Below are 21373 nucleotides of genomic sequence, written 5' to 3' on the forward strand. Positions count from 1 at the left end.
CCTGCCAGTCTTCATTCCACCAAGTTCTCCATTATCATAATCTCCCGGGGCAGGCTACATTAGTCCAATCAGTGGCCGCCGTGCCGTGTGGACCCAGTTGTATTCACCCCTCACTAAGCGAATCATTTCAATTTCTTTCTTACGCTTCCAAAAGTATTCCCTGTCCTCTTCTCTTGCTCCCACTTTGCAGCATGATCATAATCATTTTACAGACGGTAGGATTCTTTGGACTGGTGATCAGCTCGTCGCAAGGCCTCTATCTGAACATAGGACAACACAAACATCTATGTCTTTTGTGGGAATCGAACCCATGATCCCAGCTTCCGAGCGAGCGAAGGTAGTTCACGCTTTAGACCGCTCAGCTACCGTGATCGGCTAGTATTGCCTATAATCATTTAATAATAAACTTAACTAGATATTTCGATGAAAATTTTAACTATGTCCAAGTGTGAACTGACTTGTTTAGGTGTTTCATGAAAAGTCTCTTAATTTAAGAATGGTTAGACAACATTTCAATTTTATATTTCTCACACTGAAGTAGGTCTCGTGTTAAGCTTATTAAAAAAATCAGACTATCGGGGCGTTTGATACAAACTGTGCTCAACAAGAAATTGGCCAACATGGACAGTATGTGGAATAGCTTTACATTTGAAATGGAGCCGTGTTCTTCGTGATCAAATGCTGCCCTTTTATGTCATCGCCTTTGATTCCAGGAGACCACACGCTTTTCTATAATATTCATATCCGAGGCTTTTTCCCCTGGGTTTACATATCCGGTTAGGAGGTGATAACCCCTTCCAATGAAGATTAACAATGCGTGGAGTTATACCTTCACTTCCCAAAAAATCTTCATGGCGTTGTGCTTAATTAAGCCCATGGACATTCTTACATTTAAATAACTGAAATAAATAACTCAAAATAACTGAAAAATCACCGCAAAACTAACTACAATATAGGCCTAAATAGAAACGAAGACAAATTGGAATATCAAACTAAGTATTTTAATACAGCAGATCAGAGGGCGAGATGAATTCTGGAATTTCCTAGGAAAGATGTGGAGCAGACTGTTGCCGAGAAGATTTCGGAATAGCCAGTTAGCCTAACAACAGTCCTGCCCTCTTCACTATGATAACGATAATGAGGTCATATATATAAAAAGCTCAAATGTAAGGTAAAATTATCCTTGACCTCAACGAATTAAGAGCTACGCCATGAAGGCGTATGGGGGAGTGGATGTATAAATCCGCATTTTCACCTCGACACTAGTTGGAGGTGAGCGGTCAGCTTCACGCCTCTGTCGCCTTACCCCCGGGGAAAGAGCCCCTGGTACCCATTGGATAGGAGGTTTGGTGAACCCCAGAGCCGGTCTGGAGGATTTGGAGAACATTCTTGATCTTACCGGGACTCAAACCTCGTACCCCTCGGTCGTCCAGCCCATAGCCAGTCGCTATACCGACTACGCTACCCAACTGTACGTACTAAGAGCCCTATGGAACCGTCAATTGGTTGGGTCATTATTTTAATGGGCGATAAGAAGTAGTTGTAGTGAACTCCACACCAGTAGTTTGCACTTCATGATTCCGTTTTAAAATTTATACTTAATCTTCCATTAATCATAGGACATGAATAAGCTTATGTCATAATTATCTGTGACAGTGTATTAATATTGTATCTGCGATTCATTGAATAACACAGGCTACACTGAACGGGTTGACGCAGAGGGGCACTGGAAATCCTGCGTGGGGGTTTTCCTAGTTTATCTGTCTCTCAAGAAAAGTTCCCCGACTTTCCATCGATTAGGCCACAACCGCTGCTTTCAAAATAATTTCCATTTCACTAACAAACCATCATCTTACCATTTGATGCTATGTAGCCTAGCAACTAGCAGCGTCATAAAGCTAAGTGACAAAAATGCAGTTTATCCCCCAATAGCAACAGTAATTGTCCGTGCACTGAGGCGTCACTGAAGAATGTAAAAATTATGCATACATAGGAGAGAAAAACTGAGTTCGGAAAAGGCACCCGAGGTTTTAAACCAAAAAGAAAAAGTGGTTAATAACTTTCTTATCCAAAATGATTTACATTTTAATGAAACTGTTAAATAAGATCATCTGGTAATGATGTGAGCCTCTGAATGACTCAGCTGATAAGTAGGCCTACAGCAACATGCGTTTAACTTTCTTACGTTCAGTACTACTTCAAATACCGGTAGGTCCATTCTGTTTCGTTGTATAGTAATTCTCTGACTCTGAACCATAAGAGTGCAAAGTAAGCCAAACGAAATGACCAACAGACAATCACTTACGACAGAACCTAGGATACTGGCATTGCAGATAAAAGAACATGTCAATTTACGTAGAATTTATTACGAAGTAATGACAAGGCTACTTCATTTTCGGTAGCCTGTGGTTCTATTGTAAAAAAGTATTCAGAGGAAAGCCACATTTTGGCCCTTGTTGACGCAAAAACCCTCTCTTTTTCTTTACTGGTGTTCTTGATATACAGGCACACTCTCATAAAAAAAATAATAATTTAGTTATGAAATTCTATTTGAAAATGCTGCGTCCTTCGATAATTTTATATTCCTTTCCCGCAGAATTCTGTAACACTTCTGACATGAATTACAAACGACAGGTACACCACAATCTGCTTTGTGATTTCAAAAGCGAAATTGCTGATGTTACGGTATACGGATGGTTACAACATGAAACTGTTTGGGGAAGAAATTAAGAATTACAAATATGGCCTAAATGAACGAGGGAGACGTGTGGTTCTTCCATCTTGAATAAAGTCTATTGAATTCCATTTTATTCTTGACTTCCCTACGACATTTGCTCCTGTAATTATTTATTTGTATTATTCCTGTATTTAAGGACGATCTCTCTACTTCATTCGAATCGAATGAAGACAATGAATGGCGGATGTGGACGAAAGTCGTAAGAAATGGTGGAATTGTGTTTTAAAATTATTAACCTTAGAACTTTCCTGTACAATCCGAAGAAATCCGAAAAAAAAAATATGTATATATGATACACGTCTCCAGAGTGTAAATCGAAACTGTGCCTTCAGAAACATGAAAAATAGATGCTAGGTGCTGAAGTTCTGTGAGAACAGTCAATTGTGCTGAACGCTCTCGATTGTCTGCCTATATTTACCTCGCACGATACTTTGATGTGCTCGTTATAATATGGTATACTAAATCACCGATACTCAACTGGAATGGAGTGATTGATGAATTAGGTTCTAGGGTTGACTGCGTTGATTAAAAAATATAATAATTGACAGGAATAATATAATGAAGCTTGGAATGAAAGAAATACAAACCGTTTTCCTATCAAACAAAATCCATCAGAGTTAATTTATTGAATAATGCGCTGTAGACGAAATTTGAGCACTATCATTAAAACTGTGAAACTACAGGGCACAGGATCTTAAGCGATATGAAATTATTGCAGGATACAATATCTGTTGTCTTCAAAATATTAAATGTAAATATCTCAAGTTGAAACGTTCTTTTACTTTTTTTTACTTTGCTTATTGAAGTAGTGTAAAACCTTGAATTACAAACGTATATACGTCTCCTTCCTCTTGCTCGCAATATGAAGCCTCTTGTAAGTCGCTTAAAATTAACCAATTTCCCAAGAACTGTGAACTAATTTAGTTTCATGCTACATATTTCCAGTCACTGTACCCTAAAAAGAGTCCCTATCTTCTGGCATGTGACACAGTAAATAATAGAAAAACTTTACCGAATTTTCGGAGGAACATAGTGGTTTCACTCTTTGGGCCAACAATGAAGAAAATTCAGAGGAATTTACTGTTCTCGTTTTCAGGGTCGATCCTGAAAATGGAGGCAGTACATACCTCCGAAATGCCAGTAATATTCTACGAATCTACACGGCGACATATCTCTGAAGATAATACTCTTCAGTGCCAACCGCGAAAACATCAATCTGATTTTGTATTTAGATTTTATATACAGACCTATTCAATAGTGGTTATTGAGGTCATGCTGTTGAACTATCGGACTTGACAACAATAGCAATGTACTGAGTAGCTGAATAGCAATATAAGATTGCTTGCCACATATCTAGGTGTTTTTCCTGAAGGGCTAAGAGTTAGTTTTGTGTGATACAATTCTATGAATTCAGTCTATATAGACGACGAGACATAATAATCCGAACCCTTCACGAGCCACCGCTTGTGCAAGCCCCACGAGGTGCTTATCAAACAGTTCTGTCTATTCACTCATCCTGCTACGTAGTATTACCTTTCTGTCTGTAAATATGTGTGCCAACTGCTGTAAGTAACTCGTCAACTACAGGTGTTTACACCCTCAGTGTTTCTCACGTAATGAGAAGGGGAAGATACGCAATTTACCACCAACTTTTTTAGCTACAAAAAAGTCCGTGATTTTAGTCCGCAAGCGAACTATACCGACCGAGCGACCGCTGCTTGTCAGCGAAGTTAATGCCAACTTTTGCGAATAGAGGGTGTCGCGTGGACAGCCCAACGAATCCCCACGACCGTTAATTTCGGGTTCTAGACCGGAGCGGCTACTTCCTTGAAATAGCTCCTCAGTTATCATCACGAGGCTGAGTGGACTGGAATATTAATTCGTGTCCTGTTCCTAACATAGAATTTTCGCCCCAGGACACGTACGAGGTTCAGTATCACTGTATATTTCAGGGCTGTTGTTAAGGATCGTTATATAACCTGTCTCAGACCGAGGAATTAATACGTGTCTTAAGGCATAGATATAAAACACATACACGTAAATATATAAATCGAATTCTAGGCTGAAACATAGTCTCATTAGTTGCACAGCGCCTTTATCCACTAGAAAACTCAACTAAGGATCTAATAACAATATAGCATAACAATAAGCGTAGTTACGAAAATGTTAAAGAAATTTCCCATTATTACAGAACCCTTTCATTTATAAATTTTAAGTTCTAGAGAAAATTAAAACCTAGTATGTATAAAGCATCACCTTCATTTGGTGCTAGAAATGGGGAAGCAATATACAAAAGACACCTATACGAAATCTACTAGACACCTTATGTACACGGCTTTGAATTAACCTCGGCAGCTTGCAGGGGACTCAAACTTCAATTAAATATTTTAGAGAATTCGTACTTTAAGTGATTTGAGGACTTCGCTTTTTACAGTGTAGAATAATTGGATCCTACTCGGCCCGGAAACCGGAAATCTGATCAAATTTTTTCGGTAGTTTTCTCCATGTCACCAGGCAAATAGAGGTACAGTATGTCGAACTGTACTACAGTTGCTTCCTGTCACATTCTGATTCATTGTGCACTAATCATTCCACAATGTTACATATATGATCGGTGCAACTGACGTCACTGTTTAAGTAAATAAGCAGAAAAATATTAGAGAAAGATTAACTGGGGAAGGAAGCGACCGTGGTGTAATTTGAGATGGGCCCTTATAACCCTGATTTATCCTGGATGAGCTGGGGAAAACCACGAATAACATTCTATCCGGATAGCCGGTCACCGGCTACTTCTAACCCGGAGCCGTAAGCAAATGACGGCGATGTGCAATTCCATTCTGCGTTATGTGGACTTCCACTTTCTGTTTTCTTTGAGAAACAAAGTTACCGAAAAATTATATATTTGGTACATAAAAATATGAGTTAAAATGTTAATGAAGGTAAAGATGAAAGAATAAAGATATGTACGTTGATTACAAAGAAGTCTGAAGAAATTACTGTATAATTCTGAGGGCCAGCTGATATTTATGAAAATATTTGGTAAGCGAATACTGCTTAGGAAAGCATTTCTTTTTATTTAAATTCGCTTATTGGGGGATTGAGTCCAACTGTGTCCACTGGGCACTGCGGTCACTGATTGGCCTATTGTAGCCTGCCCGGGTGATTATGATGATTTGGTGGAATGAAGATTGACAAGGGAAACCGAAGTATTCGGAGAAAACCCGCCCCAGCGCCACTTTGTCCACCACAAATCCCAGTTGACCAGACCCGGGATTGAACCCGGACCCCCGCTGTGGGAAGCCAGCGACTAACCGCTTGGGCTATGGCGCGGCCTTAGGAAGGCATTGCCCACTGTCCAAAGTAAATTTTGTATGAGCTACAGTACCATTCAGAAGGCTGTCACTATAAACTGTAGTGCGTACTATATGATCGAATTCGGGACCTCTTAAATAAAGAGTAATAAGCTACACACTACACCACTTGAATCTATAAGAATAATATCTACGGGTATAAATGAGAAACGATTGCTTGAGGTAAGACACAAGAGATGACTTTCTTGCGTAATTGTAGTTCCTGTCTGAGGGAGACCGATTCATGCGTAAGTCATACATCGAAATCTTAAACTGTGAATGTGCATTATAAATAACTGAATTTAAAGTAGAGAACTCTGCAGAAGAGCTGCTATGTCTCCCTGACTCTGGAGTTTGAAAGCATAATAAAAAAGAACCTAGCCTACAACAGTAGCACGGGCAGGGCCTCCTAAAAGTAAATTTAGGTAGGAGATGCATGAAACTCACCAGTTGGGCTGGTTTCCTACACTGTGACAAATTTCGCTGTAAAATCCTTCCATTTCTCGCACAGCTACGGCGGCCATGGATGTAGTAGGCTAAAGTCTTCGCTCTTGCAAATGGGCACCTGGAACAGAGGAGAGAACAAGAGAGATGAAAATATGGAGTTACGTAGAGTTTAACTTCTTTTTATGGACTAATCAGATGGATGTAGGCAAGGAGCCAAGAGCTTCATTAGCCTTCTTGTGTTTAATAAAGTTGCTGGCAAGACTGTCCTCATTCCAACAGGCTTGGAGATATATTAAACTTACTGTATGTAACAGTGTGTTCTGTGTTTGACTGCAGGACCGATAAAGAGACCGATGCTGTGTTTGCATCTCACTATTATGCACTTTCTCCTTCATTGTGTAGGTAAAATACGAATATAACAAATGACATACGGTTCGCCTAAGTTTGAGACAAATGTAATATTCGTGCACTTAACGAAAATAGCATGGCTTTAATTTGACTCATATGTATGCACAATTCTGTGCGTACATAAAGTATACGTATTTATTTAATATAAAAATAAAAGGAAAAGGAGTGAGGTAAATGGAGCAAATAATGTCTCCAAGTTTAATTAATTAATCTTATGTTTATAATGAAATATCAGAAATATCCAAAACTCACATTTAAAGAAGCTAATAATCCCCACAATTTCAGGGAAGTGCAGTGACTGCTAGAACCTTTATTATTATTATTCTCAGAGGCAAGACGGATTTATGAAGTTAGAGGTAGGGTATCAATGCCAGTTGTGTCTAAAGCAGTTTTATTCAGTTAGAACTTACGAGAACGAAAATGTAATTAACGGCTATAAATATCAGCAACACTATATAAGATAGCAACATAGTTACAATGAGTCAAAAACTTCTGTACAAAAATGTCAACAACTTATTAGAATAAGCGATTGAAAATATTAAAATGGCATATACATTTCAAAAAAGCAAAGCTTCCGCGATTAATGAGAATAGTCAGATAAGAGAGCAAACAGCTCGTCACAGGATGCACACAGTATTATTCCCGTAACATTCTTATTATAGTATCTCTCGTAGAACTTTACTTTGCACTCAACAGATGGAGTCCAGCCGTTATTTCTATGTGAATGGTAATGACCACACTCCACACGAAATAGATACCTTGTTTTTCTTTTCTGCTTTTCTTTTTCGGTTTTAGTCTTAATCTCTTCTATGTACAGCACTGATTTTCCCCTGACTTACTCTCAAAGAGACATTTGAGCATAATATTCCAATTCTTGTTGAGGAATCGTGAAGGTACTTTTAAGTTTTGGATTAGGTTTCGAGAAATCATCGTCTCCCGTACAGACCGATCTGTTGACGTCTAATAAGCGAGTGTTTCTTTTCAGGAGTGCATTAGATGCAAAGAAGATAAAGGAAGAATGGTATGTATTGGAAAGAGACACAGAAAGAGACGTAACTATACGAATGTCAGTACATAAGAGTGCCTCGAACAAGTTAATCTTTTTAAAAGCATGAAGTTCTGGGAAAAATTAATCGCCCACTTTTCTTTGTTACCGCATAGAAAAAGACGCGTCCAAAAATTCGTCAATTTTTGCTTTTGTTAGCGTCCATTGTTTATCTTTCGTCAAAATTGCAACACTTTTACATTCTACACTTCAACACTACATGTTACGGCTTCAAACGGCCATCTTCAGGTGTTTTTATGTTACAGATATTTTACCAAAACTCTGTTAAAAACTGCTACACTGTTTTTATTCGTGTTAAAATCACACGCTGTAGTATTCTTGAGTAAAACGAGATAAAATCCTTTAAAATTTCTGTTGCATATTATTTCACCTCACCCGGAGTGTCATCATTTTCTCAAATGTATCAAGTTGTTTTTCTCGGCAGCTTTCCCCTCACGATCGTGGTGTTGCTTTTGTGTTCTTTGCAGCAGTAAAATTTTACCGAACCGTTACCTAGCAACGATAAGGGGAAATACGGACACACAGACTACTAGAAAGGATTTATGAAGTACGCCGTTGAGATAAACTCAGTGGCTATGATATGCATCCAGGATTTTTGAAGATTGGTTAAGGCATTCCAAAGTTGAGAGGGGGAGGGTGGGGAGTATTACAGACAGCAAGGTGAGCTCATAAGCCTACTTTTATTTATATTTCTTCAAAATAATGAAAGTAAGCTAAAAGTATAACTTTCTCTTATTTTCCTTTAAAACTTTGAAATATAGAACAAAATAAATCTGGTCGAGTTATTAGACCAGTATGAAAAATAAACATAAGATTATATTACATATATTACATTATTTCATGGACACTTTCTGAAACTGGCATAGGTGTCCGGAGATAGTGGCTAGCTCATTCTATTGGACCCAACTGAGTAGGTTTTACTTGAAGACGGAAAAAGAATCCAGTCTCCGAAAATTTGTGTTTTGAAACAAAAAACAAGAAGGTTTTTAAAAAATAGACAAGACGATGGATAACGTCCAAAAACATAATACTTGTAGAAATGTACCATCGTCACAAACTTTTAGATCCTACAATATTATATTATATTTCAGCAACCTGTTGCATTTGGGCATCATCTTTAAAATTGTAAAATATTCCACCTATAATGTAACAAATTCACCCTTCTTGAAAAACACTAAAATGTATTTAATTTACTACAAGCGTTTATTAAACGTTTTAAAATGTCATTAACCATATACATTCGTTACTCTTGCTGCAGCGTATAGTTAATGGTATTTTACATCATTTAACAAACACTTTTAGTGAATTAAATACATTTTAGTGTACTTTTAAGAAAGATGAATTTGTTGCATTATAAGTGGAATATTTTACAGTCTTAAAGATGGAACAAGCACAATGTCCAGCCACGCACAAGTGCCATTATTGTCAGCTAACTGCTGTAGTACAGATCTCCTTATCGTATGAGTGAGCGAATATTCAGGCGTCCCAAAATAGAGGTAGCAAGTGACAAACAATTTCTCTAGCTCTTGCAGCAATCTGAGGCACCTCTCGAAGGTTTCAAAGTCACAGTGACACGCCAAACGACATGCTGCAGTGCTCGAAGCAGTTAAACGTTAAAGAATCCTCTTGGACATTTTCACAGTTGCTTCAACTAAACATTTATGGCATTATTTCCCCTCTCTACCCTATTTTAATGCAATCACAAGAACAATATTAGCAATATTTTAGATATAATTTATTTTGCTATTTTTAATTTTCGGAGGCTAGTCTCGAACTGAGACGCCTTCACGTAAGAAAGCAGCTGCTGAGCCCAATCGATAGAGCCAATCCCCACCCCCACTGAATCTGGGTTCTGAGAAAGTTGACTAGCTCTATCGATTGGGCTCAGCGGATGTCCTTTTTCACTTGCCAACGGAGACAGAATCCAGTCTCCGAAACGTCGTTTCAGATAATGAATGGATAATGATGGATAAGGAATAGAAAACTAATCATTCTATTAACATACCACCGAACGAGTCTTTAGGATTTATTTACAACCATTTAAATTCCATTTCATCCCACTTTTTCTTTTTACATTTCAATATAACGCTGCAATATACACCTACGGTTTCATTTCAGTTTTTTGGTCAAAACTCTGTAATCATTTCTTATCTGGCCCATGCTTTCTACATGCCAAACAAATCTCAGACTTTTAGATTCGGTCGTTCTAATTATATACGAAGAGGTGTAGACACTATTCAATTCCTCATTATGCAATGTCCTCCAGCCTGTCTTTATTGTTCCCTTCTTTGGTTCCAATAGTCTCTCACCCTGGTCTCACTCCTCTGACCTGTTCAAACAAGTGGCAAAATTACGGTTTTGTGTAAGCTTATTTTGATCTTAACGTCTCAACTAACAGAAGGAAAGACAAGGAATTCTGAAGCGAATGTCATTAGGCATCTCTGAATTTCATCTATTCCTAGCTTCATCGTGGAAGCAAGGTTAGAACTCTGCCACATTTTAAAAGGGTCTATAGCCTGTCTTCATACGTAATGACTTTGTCGTGCAGTCTTGTAATGAGACATGGACATATAGTTTGCTCTGTATTAACCATTAGACCAGCCTTCCTACCAGTATCTAACGAGCTTCTTTGTGCCTCATGGAGTTCATACTCCCACTCAATAAATTAATACTGTCAGCTTGGGCCAGCAGCTGAGGTGTATAATTCAGCATCATGTGTCCTTGTACTCTCGGACCTTTCGAGTGGCACATTATGACATAATGACACTCACTATACAGCCACTCCCGGACAGTAACAGATACCAGTGCCACGGGCCGGGCTACGAGCTACAAACTTCGAAATTTTAATGGAAAATGAGACAAAAAGTAGAAAGTTTCACAAGCCTGGTGAATAAATGTGTTATGAAACACTCCTACATAATTCGAGCCTCTTGACGAAAGAAACAGAAGCATTTACTGAGCAGTTTGTGTAGTGAAAAGGTTTTAGACGCATATTTGGGAGGTGATCGGTTCGAGCCTCGCTACGGACAATGACTATGATGCCTAAGACCAGCACCAGTTCCTTTCGAGTCCCCCCTAAATTCAACGACCATCCTGTCATTTGGCTAAGTAATTGTAGGTAATAAGATCTTCGTGAAAGGCCCTACAAAAGGAGCATTTATTTTCGAGTAAAAATCTCGTACTAAAATAATGTAATTAATATATTTACTTTATTAAAGAGAATTTGACCTACTCAGTAATAAAGTAACTTAATTATATATTGTCGCAAATTGTTCTGAACTTTTTAAACAGTGTCTCGCTGCTGAGTGCTCTTACATGGCAAGTCGAAGAAGAATATGAAAAATCACAAAACTATGTGTGAGCCGGCAGAGCTCATTTGGTATAGCGACGGCCTACGGGCTGGACGGTTGGAGTTTGATTCCCCCAGCATTCAGACCGGCTCTGGGGCCCACCCACCCATCCCTTGTTTAATGGGTACAGTGAGCTCTTTCCACGAGGGTAAAGAGGCACTGCCTTGAAGCTGACCTTTCACTTCCATTTAGTGCCGATTTCAAGAATGGAGGAGCTATACCTCTGTTCCACGTACGTCTTCATGGTATGGTGCTTATTTAATTAAGCACAGAAAGAACTTCATTCTTACAAGCCTATGTATGAGTCAAGTCCTGTCTTTGTGTATAGTGTCTGATTTAATATGCATCTGTTTAATGTTGTCGTTCAGGGGCGTGATGTAATTACTTTATCACGAGACATTAGTGAAGAATCTTGCTGGGCAGAACAGCGCATCCTGCCAACGTGCTGCCGGATGGCCCATATCTGCTCCCGTTACAAGTGACCAGCGAGCAACGTCAGCAAATGGACTCGAATTGTAAGTATTTCAGCGAGATTTTAGTTTGTAAATTATGAAGACTCTTTTCTGGTGTGTGGTTCCGTATAATTTGATAGATATGTACAAAATTTTCAAAGAAACCCCTTTCCTCCCTCTCAGGGAACTCCTTCTACTGCTTCGGAGGTCCTCCAAACTTAGATTTCCTAAATTTACTCCGTGATAAATATATTATTTGCGCATAGTAATTCTGCATTGTTGAGCGAGTTGGGTACTCCGTTCTGAATTCACAATGTACTGAAGAGCATAAGGACGACTTCCATGAGAGTAGTAATGCTATATTGTTACGCGAGTTGGAATAACTGCTACCCAAATCCAAGACATTATAACCCAGAAGGTCGCTAACTCTCTCAGAACTTCATATCCAACATAATGTAGCTAACACATGTTGGATCTGAGTTACTCATAAGCGTGTCTGTGGAATTTCTAGATTCTTGGATAAACGTCGTGCACGGCTCTGCTCAGTGCCCATTTCATGTCGGTTTCTTACTTGGGTTAATCTTCGACACTGAAGAAAGAGACTATATATTCCTCCGAAAATTCGGCCCATTTTAATCGGTACACACGGCGATATATCTAAGTAGACAGAACTCTTCTGATAAAATATACATCCTCAGGCTTTGTATTCACCGCATATTTGCTGGAAAGTGTTCCTTTCCTCTCCGTTATTCTGAATGTCTTTCAGAATTCTGCTTAATGTTTTCTTCCTAATATTTCCTTAGCCTTCTGTCTCGAGGGACAACCATTCAACGATTAATGGTGTAGTCTACATTAATCTGTATAAATGAAAAAATTATCTTACAGATTTTAACCTGAAAAAAACTGGCTAAGATTATTGGATTTTAATCGCAATATATGCTTCTGCTGTTTATTTCGTGGTTTAGGCAGCTTGAGTGAAAGTAAATGCATTAGACTTTTAAGAATATAAAATATTTGGTAATCATTAGTATACTGAAGGCAGTCAAACCAGATCATCACAAAGCGCTGCCTCGACGCAACGGGATAGAGATTTCAAAAGAATGGTGACCTATTTTCATGACACGAATTATAATATTAAAGTTACAAATGGATATATGAATATTTTGGCCTAAGGGTAAAGATGCTTTTATTTTAACAGCAGGGTGCACAAATTTGCTTTCATTTATGATGAGAATTGAATGGAAAAAGCGTCGTTGATTTTATGAATACTTGCAAAATCTTTAATTCATAAGGACAAAACAATTATGTTAATATAAGTTACATTTTGTATTATATTCAAATAAGGTCTCGTAACGTATTACGAGCGCGTAAGTGATTTTGAAATATTTTATCGAGAACATGGGACTCTCAGCCTGAATCTACTGTTAATAATTGTTTGAAAGTGATACTTAATACCTGAATGCGGATTAGCGAAAAAAAAAAATCACTTTTTCAAAAAACGTGAAATTAGTTCCTTCCTTAAATTTACTTTATTGCTTACTGGAAGCAGAAACTCGTCGAACTGATGGAAGAAATTTGTTATTCTGAATCTTTCATTTTTGGAAAATTGGAGCTATATATCAAATGAAATGCAATGGTTTCTGGCTAGATTTCATACTCCTTTACTAATTTAGGTCAAGTCCATTTAGCAGATCTCCCCCACGTAGACACATCCGCACTGTAACATAGATAGAATTGAAATGAACATTGGCCGCATGACGAATACAAAGTGACGCTTGCCTGCGCATCTACATTATTTCAAGTAAAAGATGAAAAGAAAAAGGAACATATATGTCTCCTGTGCCTTCCTAGGTTGGTTTACGCATGCGCAGAGGATTCTACAGTATGATAGGACAGAAGACGAGCATCGTCACACAGAAGCAAATACCAGCGGACCTGCATGCTTGCCAGCTAATCCATAACCCCTACCAGACACGAGCAACCGAGAAGAAAACAACTCTGCTATCGCACTTCCGCCATATTTGTCATTTTGTTTTACGTCACAGATCGAAATCGTTTAATCAGCGACATATTTTCAGGTAAAATACATAAATATATAATAAACACTGACATTATTTTAATAAAATAATATAAAATAATGGATATAATTTTATAAATAAATTATTCAGTTATCTGATCCTGCAAAAGAGTCATGGATGGCTAAGACATACCAGACTGTTTATGTAGCTGAAGTCTGAACGCAGTTAATAACAATCATATTCTTGTAGCAAGATTATAGGCCTATGCAGATGTCTGTAGACCACTGAACTGCAACGTAAATTGTGTAATACAATTTTAGCTGCACTGTAATGAAACAGAATAGTAGCAAATTAAGAATAGATTAGAATTTTCTTTAAACTCCAGGTCAGACAAGTTGATGTTGACATAAAGCACGCCACTTTTACGACGCTATAGCGCTCTGAAGTCTAAACTTGGATGCCTCAAATAAATTTTATTCTAGATTCTTAGAAACTGTTTTGTCAGATCCTCTTTAAAATTTAAAAATCTATAAAATGTATAACAAAATTCAGTTAATAAGACATGAATAATAATGCACGGCCAATTTAACATTATAACTTGAGAATAATGTTGATAAATATTTTGGTTAAAAGTAAATTAAGTGACAAAGTGTTCGGTGTTTTGCACGGATATTCATATTTTTACTGTGACATAAACGAGTAATGTTAAGATGATGATAATGATGATGATGTTAATGATAATGAAATTCTTTATTATTTATGTGCCGTGTCAACAGCTACAAAGTCAAGTAATATAAGTTGTTAATGAGAATTGAGAAATGTAAAGTATAAATATTTAGAAAGAATATTATAATAATTCAATTACATTCAATTAAGTCTTTTATATATGTGCAAGCTTAACAGTTAAGAGGTATCTTATAAAATTAGCACGAGTGCGTAGAAAGACATAAGAATAACTAATAACAAAATACAAAATAATGCAGTCTATATAATAGTAACAAATTAATAATAATTCTAGGAAAATTTAAAATTATCATTATTGTTGAGAACGATAACTTCAAATTTACATGAAATTATTATTAATTTATTATTATTATACAGACTGCCTTATTTTGTATTTTATTGCTATTTATTTTTGTGTCTTTCTACGTATTCGTGCTAACTTTGTAATTGGCCTCTGTGATGTTACGTTTGCACGTATATAAAGAAGAATTAAATATAACATCAATAAAAAATAATAATAGTAATAATGAAATCTCATGTGAAATTACTGGACAAGTTTTTGGTAACGTGTAGTCAGATTATATTTTTTTAATGAGGCCTGTGTAAAAAATAGAAGTAATTTTTCTCTGTTATGGCTCATAACTAATTTATTCTAATGAATAATACTGTACCGTTACCAGAGTTTGACAGTCCTCGTCAGCTGTCTGTTTTCTTAAACTCCAAACAATTGCAATGAAAATACAGATGCATACTTGTATTTGACTGAGGATTTTATTTCTCTGAATTCAGCAAATATGCCTACGCTTGTTTATCTGCAAATTGTGGCCACACATTAAACTGTTTACAATAATGTGAACAGAAAGTCGTTTGTAAATTATATTATAACCTATTCCTGTTAGGTTCAATACAAGTACAAAGCAAAGGAATATCATCTGAAGTAATATACACGGAATATATGAATGCTTAGTTTCTCTGTAAATGAATGCCTAACTGTTGCCTCATAATTCTTTCTATGATAAAATTACATGAAAACTCGAATAGATCATTTTATCTAAGTCCAGTTGCTATCTGAAAGGACATTATTTGCTCGCAGACGATTCTGTTATGTAGGGCGTAACTTAAATTTGTTTAATCTTTTGTTTGCTTCTCAGTGTGAGATAATTTTGGCAAGTCAATTCCACAAACACTTGACAATATTTTAAAACGTCTTTGTAATATCACCACTTTCTCGCCAACACTGACACACACACATTAATTGATAAATCTCAGACAAATTACCCAGCCGTATAATTAAATAAATAATTTTGACCTATAATAAAATTTGATAAGATCGAAGTAGTTATGCTAGTATGAACACAATTTACTTATTGCGATGTGCGTGCATGTTAAATTGTTTTTTATAAATTGTTAGGCATTCAAGAGAAGTCTATCTTATATTACGTTTACTTGTCTACTGGAACAGTATGAAAATTTAAATTATAATGGTACGATATCATTTAATCAAAAAGTAATCATTCCTCTGATGAAACAATTTTTCTACTGCAATAGTGCACTCGTATTAATATCTTAATACGTAATTTCCTTATTTGTTTATGTTATTTATTAGTTGATGAACGGAGACAACGAATCAGTCTCCAAAGGGCTTATGTTGTATAGGCGACAATATAAATGTCTGTGCTGAGGCTACTACGTTCAAGGAATATTACTAGTCATTATTTCCTGATTTAAAAAAAATTACGAGTTCACTGATTCTGAAGTTTATAATATGATTTCTATATCAGTTCGAAGCTGTTAAGGGCTACAGACATAATATTTCTTGAATGCTTTTGATTCTAGTTGGTCATTTAACAATTTTGTCTGCATCAAACCTTTATACCGTCGGTCAAGAACTTTTCTTTACCCTCATGTTGCAAAAATAACACTCGCTAGATACTTAGAAGAGCCGGATGTTATAAATTATTTACAAATGGATGTATTATTATTATTATTATTAATATATTACTTATAATATTAATACTACTGATATGTAAATTTTATATAAAGTATCTACTTTCATAGCAAGTAAGAAATGGAGTCAAGGTAAATGAAATTTAAATGTTAAAGTTAAAACAAAATATATTTATATTACGAAGCTACTGAATCCAGTATTCCTAAAATCGTGTAGATAATAATACACAAATTTCAAAACTGTAGTTCGAATATAGGCCTACATTGACTGGCTGCGTGCCGAATGAAAGTAGTTCATTTCTTGGAAGGGACAGAAATTTCTCAGTTTTCTGTCACGTTCGGACTGACTATGAGTCCAAGTCATACTCTTATGATATATATAGGGGCAGTATAAGCGGCCGGAGCGTGAAGTCAACCATCCATCCCCATCTAAGGTAGAGATTTTCGTACTGCTAGAACTTAACTTAGTCTGTTTCGCAAAGACTGGCATGCCGAAATAGTGACGCGTTAGGCTGAAGATGATAATATAACCATAATGCTGGAAATGTTACTAAAGTAACAATCTGCCAGTTTCTACTGAAAACATTTAATATATATTAGAACTTTAATGTTATTACGTCACACCTTCAATTTGTATATAATTGTGTTTTGGTTGTATGACAGCGGAATATAAATTTCGATTTAACTATGAAACAGCATTGGCATTTCTGGGGGTTAAGCCGTCTGCATACATTTGAGGAAAGAAGTTACATTTGTACCTTTATCACTGTTTTATTAGAACACAGTATTGGGTGAAGCTCGCTGGGACAGAGATCCTTTTAGAACCTACTTTAAATCAGAGGATAAACTTTATCTGGAGACACATTTCTTTAGGCTTTGATGCCAAGATCTCGAGCCATGTCGCTGTAAAACCTTCAAACTGGTGACTCGGCTCAACTCATCAAGCCTAACTGAAGCATATAAATTATTTTAAATGCTTCAAAGGACATTTTATTATGAAGCCTATCGAATAAAATATAGACCACCTTTCGGAGCATTAATTTTTAGAGTCGAAAAAAATTCCAGTTTCTTAGTGCTATAAATATGATATTTATGCATATCGTCTGTGAATGAACACAATAAAATTTCAGCTGAGACACAGCGCACTGCGGCGACTCCACGGGCTCTCCTTGGCTTATGTCTCTCCTTGGTTCGACAAGGACAATTCTGTAGAATCCGTAAAAACAAACTGCACTGAGTCCCTTCGCTCCGAATACGCACTCTAACATTATAACTCGTAGCCGAAATTCATTTAAACAATATTGAAAAGTTCGGTTCCTACCTCTAGTAATTAAACAGCGTCCTAATTGTAAAGTCCAACATGTTAATGCTGTTCTGAGAATAACAAGAAAAACCTATGTCGAAATGTAGCCTGTGGGAATGCTTACAGTTCCTGAACGTTAACGGATGTGGTACATATAGTAACCACTGACCATGATGGAACCGGCAGATTCATGTTGCGTATGAAATCCACGCAGCAACGCCGTAGTTATGTAAGATTTTTCCCACGGCGGTGACTAAGAAGAATGCCACTTTCTGGGATGTGGAGCCGTGTAGATCTTGTGTGAACCGACGTTTCGGAAGAACATATCACCTGCAGACTGCAACTACCTTGTAACGCTGTTTCTTCACTCTTTAATTTTTCTACCCTGAAGATGGAGACGATACGTTCCTCTGAGACGTTGGTTCACACAAGATACACGGTGCCACATCCCAGAAGACGGCTTCTTAAAACCGTAGTTAAATTATTCAATAGTCTTAAGGCTGAGTTGTACAGTTCTGTATTTCATAGCCCCGTGTCTCGTCATATTGTGGTCAATTACAGCATAGGTCTTTGGTGCAGCTCAAGATTACCATTACTCGTCCGATATGTCTCTGCATCCATGATTTCATCGTTAGTATATATGTATATGATGCAAAAGAAAATATCTCAGGGGTGATTCCTGTGGCTGTACAAGATTTCAGGACTCTTTATTAAATGTCTATTTGTTTTCGGTACCTTCTTGTACATAACAGTCATCACTCAATATGTATCGTAAATTAATTTTATTATATGCAATAGAAAGATAAAACCTTTCAAAGTTTATACTACTGCTGACGTATGAAATTCATAATCGTCATGATCATGATTTTAAGCTGAAATAAATAAACACACGATATTCTATATTAACAATCTAATCCTAATTGAATAAGCAATAAAGTAAGAATATTATATTAATAAAATTAATCAGCGCTTTATTAATTTGTTTTAGCTTAACGTCATGAATCTCATGACGGTCAATTCAGCACGTCACCAGCCTGACAGATTTCACAAGGCTCTACCGATGAACTGTGTATAGTAAAATTAATATACAACATGTATTACATGAAGTATTTTATGCTAAAGAAAGTAATAAAAATATTTCAAACGGAAACACTTTAAAAATTAAACAGAAACGAAATAATGTACAACCACAAATAGCAAACTTGAGATACATTCTATGTTGTATGTACCCCTGAGGATGACAATGTGGATGTCGAAATTTTTGGGACAGCTCTATCAAGGAACTATATTGTAAGCAAATATAATATGAAAAACAGTACTCAATAATCACATATTTAGAGTCATTTGCCCTTCGTGGTAAAGTGAAGTTTCTTGTTTCAGCCTTATTAACTGAAATTTAACAACAATATAAATTAACAACAGTGTCCTATAGTCGCTACAATACTTTATTAATCATAAATATTTCTGTATCATTGTGCACCTGATTTTCAATGGAGGGTTAAATTGGATGAAATATTCAATATATCGAATATATATATATATATATATAATATATATAATCGAGGAAATTAGTGTCTGTCTTTCGTCAAGTTCAGAATTTCCTGACCTCTCTTGTTTACTATTTGTATCGGCTCTTCTCCTATTTCAATTACCATATAAACGTATGTAGAACGATGGAACTTATACCCGGCTTCATTTAAGTTCCTGATTTCTTATTAAATATTTCAGCAGTTTTCAGTGAATCGTTCTTAAGTCACATCAGTTTAAAAAATGCAATTCATTTCTTTCTAAACCACAAGTTGCCTAACACTTTTCACGGTATTTAATTGTAGTGAAACTTAATAATATATTTTAAATAATCTTCCCGTAATATAATAGGAGTTGAAGCAAACTGACAACAAATTTTAGGTAGAGACCCTACAAAAAAAACAAACAAGACATTACAACCAATAAGCCCCCAGGGTGCAGGCTCTTTCTTAATAAGAGTTGTCCTGCTAGTAAAGAAATTCTCGGCCTTTTAGAAAACTGAAGTTTCATTGTCATGTACATAATAGCCAGCTATTACGCATAAAGTAGTATATTGAGGAAAGTGATCTTGCTGAAACGGAAATAGGCTTACATAAGTAATATTTTCTCGCATAAATTAACGAAGTTTAAGTAAAAAATCCTCCGAATTATTTGTGTTTTAAATTCGTCAAGAGACGACTATTCATTTCACGAATACAATTCTCGGTTTCAGAAGTTAGCGGCTGTATCAATCCCACCACAGTGGCTCTGGAATATGAGGGGCCAAATTATCGGTCAATTGGACCGCAGGTCCCAATTCAGGCCGAGGTGTCGATGCTAATCGAGCAATTATCCGCTTTTTATTGTCCTTCGTAGGTGGCGATCTCGCGATGGGCTATCACCATTCCTACAAAATTCAAGGAATTTTAGGAGCATATTTCAGAAGTGTTCTTGATTCCAGATAGATAAAAAAAGCATATTGGTGAGGAATATATAAAACAGTTTAAATATTTCTGTCTTAAGTTTGTAAGTAATTACTTATTCAAATTTATCTTACCTTCTTAACAATTTATGTTCTACTTCTTCGAATGCAGAAGGGCACCCATCAAAACTTAGATAAAGGAGAGAAGAAAGACTGAGTGACCGTGAATAATGCCAAGATTATTGCAGAGCCCACAGATGTTTCTGCATACACACGTGTATCAACGTTCACTTTCAGATAGTTAGAGAGAGAAGAGTTAGGGAAAGTACCTCCATACTTTTGACGGATAACAGTGCATTCCTTCACTGCATGCTGTACGTAGATTTATACACTAGTCTGAGTATTCTACAACAAAAAGTAACCACATGAAACCTCGGAACAATCAGAGTTACTATAAATAATAGAAATTTAGATAATTCGTAATTTTTTATCAGCCCAAATTTTGGCTTTGAGCGTCACTCAGTGCCACCAGCCATTCAGATGCCTATAGGAGTATGTATGCGACTTTCAGCACTGAACTCATAAGTGTTGCGTGCAAAGAATGTAAGAGCAGGACCACACAGAACTCATTCACATGAGCAGTTGTCTGACAGTTTGTTCTTATTCATAAGGAGCTTGGGAGAAACGCCAGATGCACTGGCTTGTCATATAAATTGTCTCCAGGGACAGAGGCTGCACCAAAATAAATGTACCTTATGTTACTTCTTAATTCGTTCATTACATTTTATTCACAGTTTCCTAACATGAGCATCTGCGATAAGCAGTAGCAGAAGCATGTGAATCTATATAAGATCTAAAAGTCTGTGATGATGATACTTCGGTACAAATTTTGTTTTTGGACATTATCCATCGGCTTGCCTTTCTCTAAAAACCACCCTGTTTATTTTACAAAACACAACTTTTCCGAGAATGGATTCTGTCTCCCTCTTCAGGTAAAACCTACTCATTTAGGCCCAATCGATAGAGCTAGTCCCTAGACACCAATAAACAGGAAGGTTTTTACGTAAAGACAAGACAATGGCTAATGTCCAAAAACATAATATTTGTACGTGAATCTATCTGTGTCACAATCTAAATTCAGACC

General features: G+C 36.6%; 1 long non-coding RNA gene across 1 annotated transcript in view; it reads right to left on the reverse strand.

Annotated features, from left to right (window-relative positions):
- Positions 1–21373, reverse strand: part of LOC111861831 — a 501275-nt gene that overhangs the window by 258886 nt on the left and 221016 nt on the right. The window contains exon 3 of the long non-coding RNA XR_004512771.1: positions 6535–6652. This is a non-coding gene — a long non-coding RNA (uncharacterized LOC111861831). The remainder of the gene's footprint in view (positions 1–6534; positions 6653–21373) is intronic.

This window comes from Cryptotermes secundus, unplaced genomic scaffold (genome assembly GCF_002891405.2).
Source record: "Cryptotermes secundus unplaced genomic scaffold, Csec_1.0 scaffold180, whole genome shotgun sequence".
NCBI lineage: Eukaryota > Metazoa > Arthropoda > Insecta > Blattodea > Kalotermitidae > Cryptotermes > Cryptotermes secundus.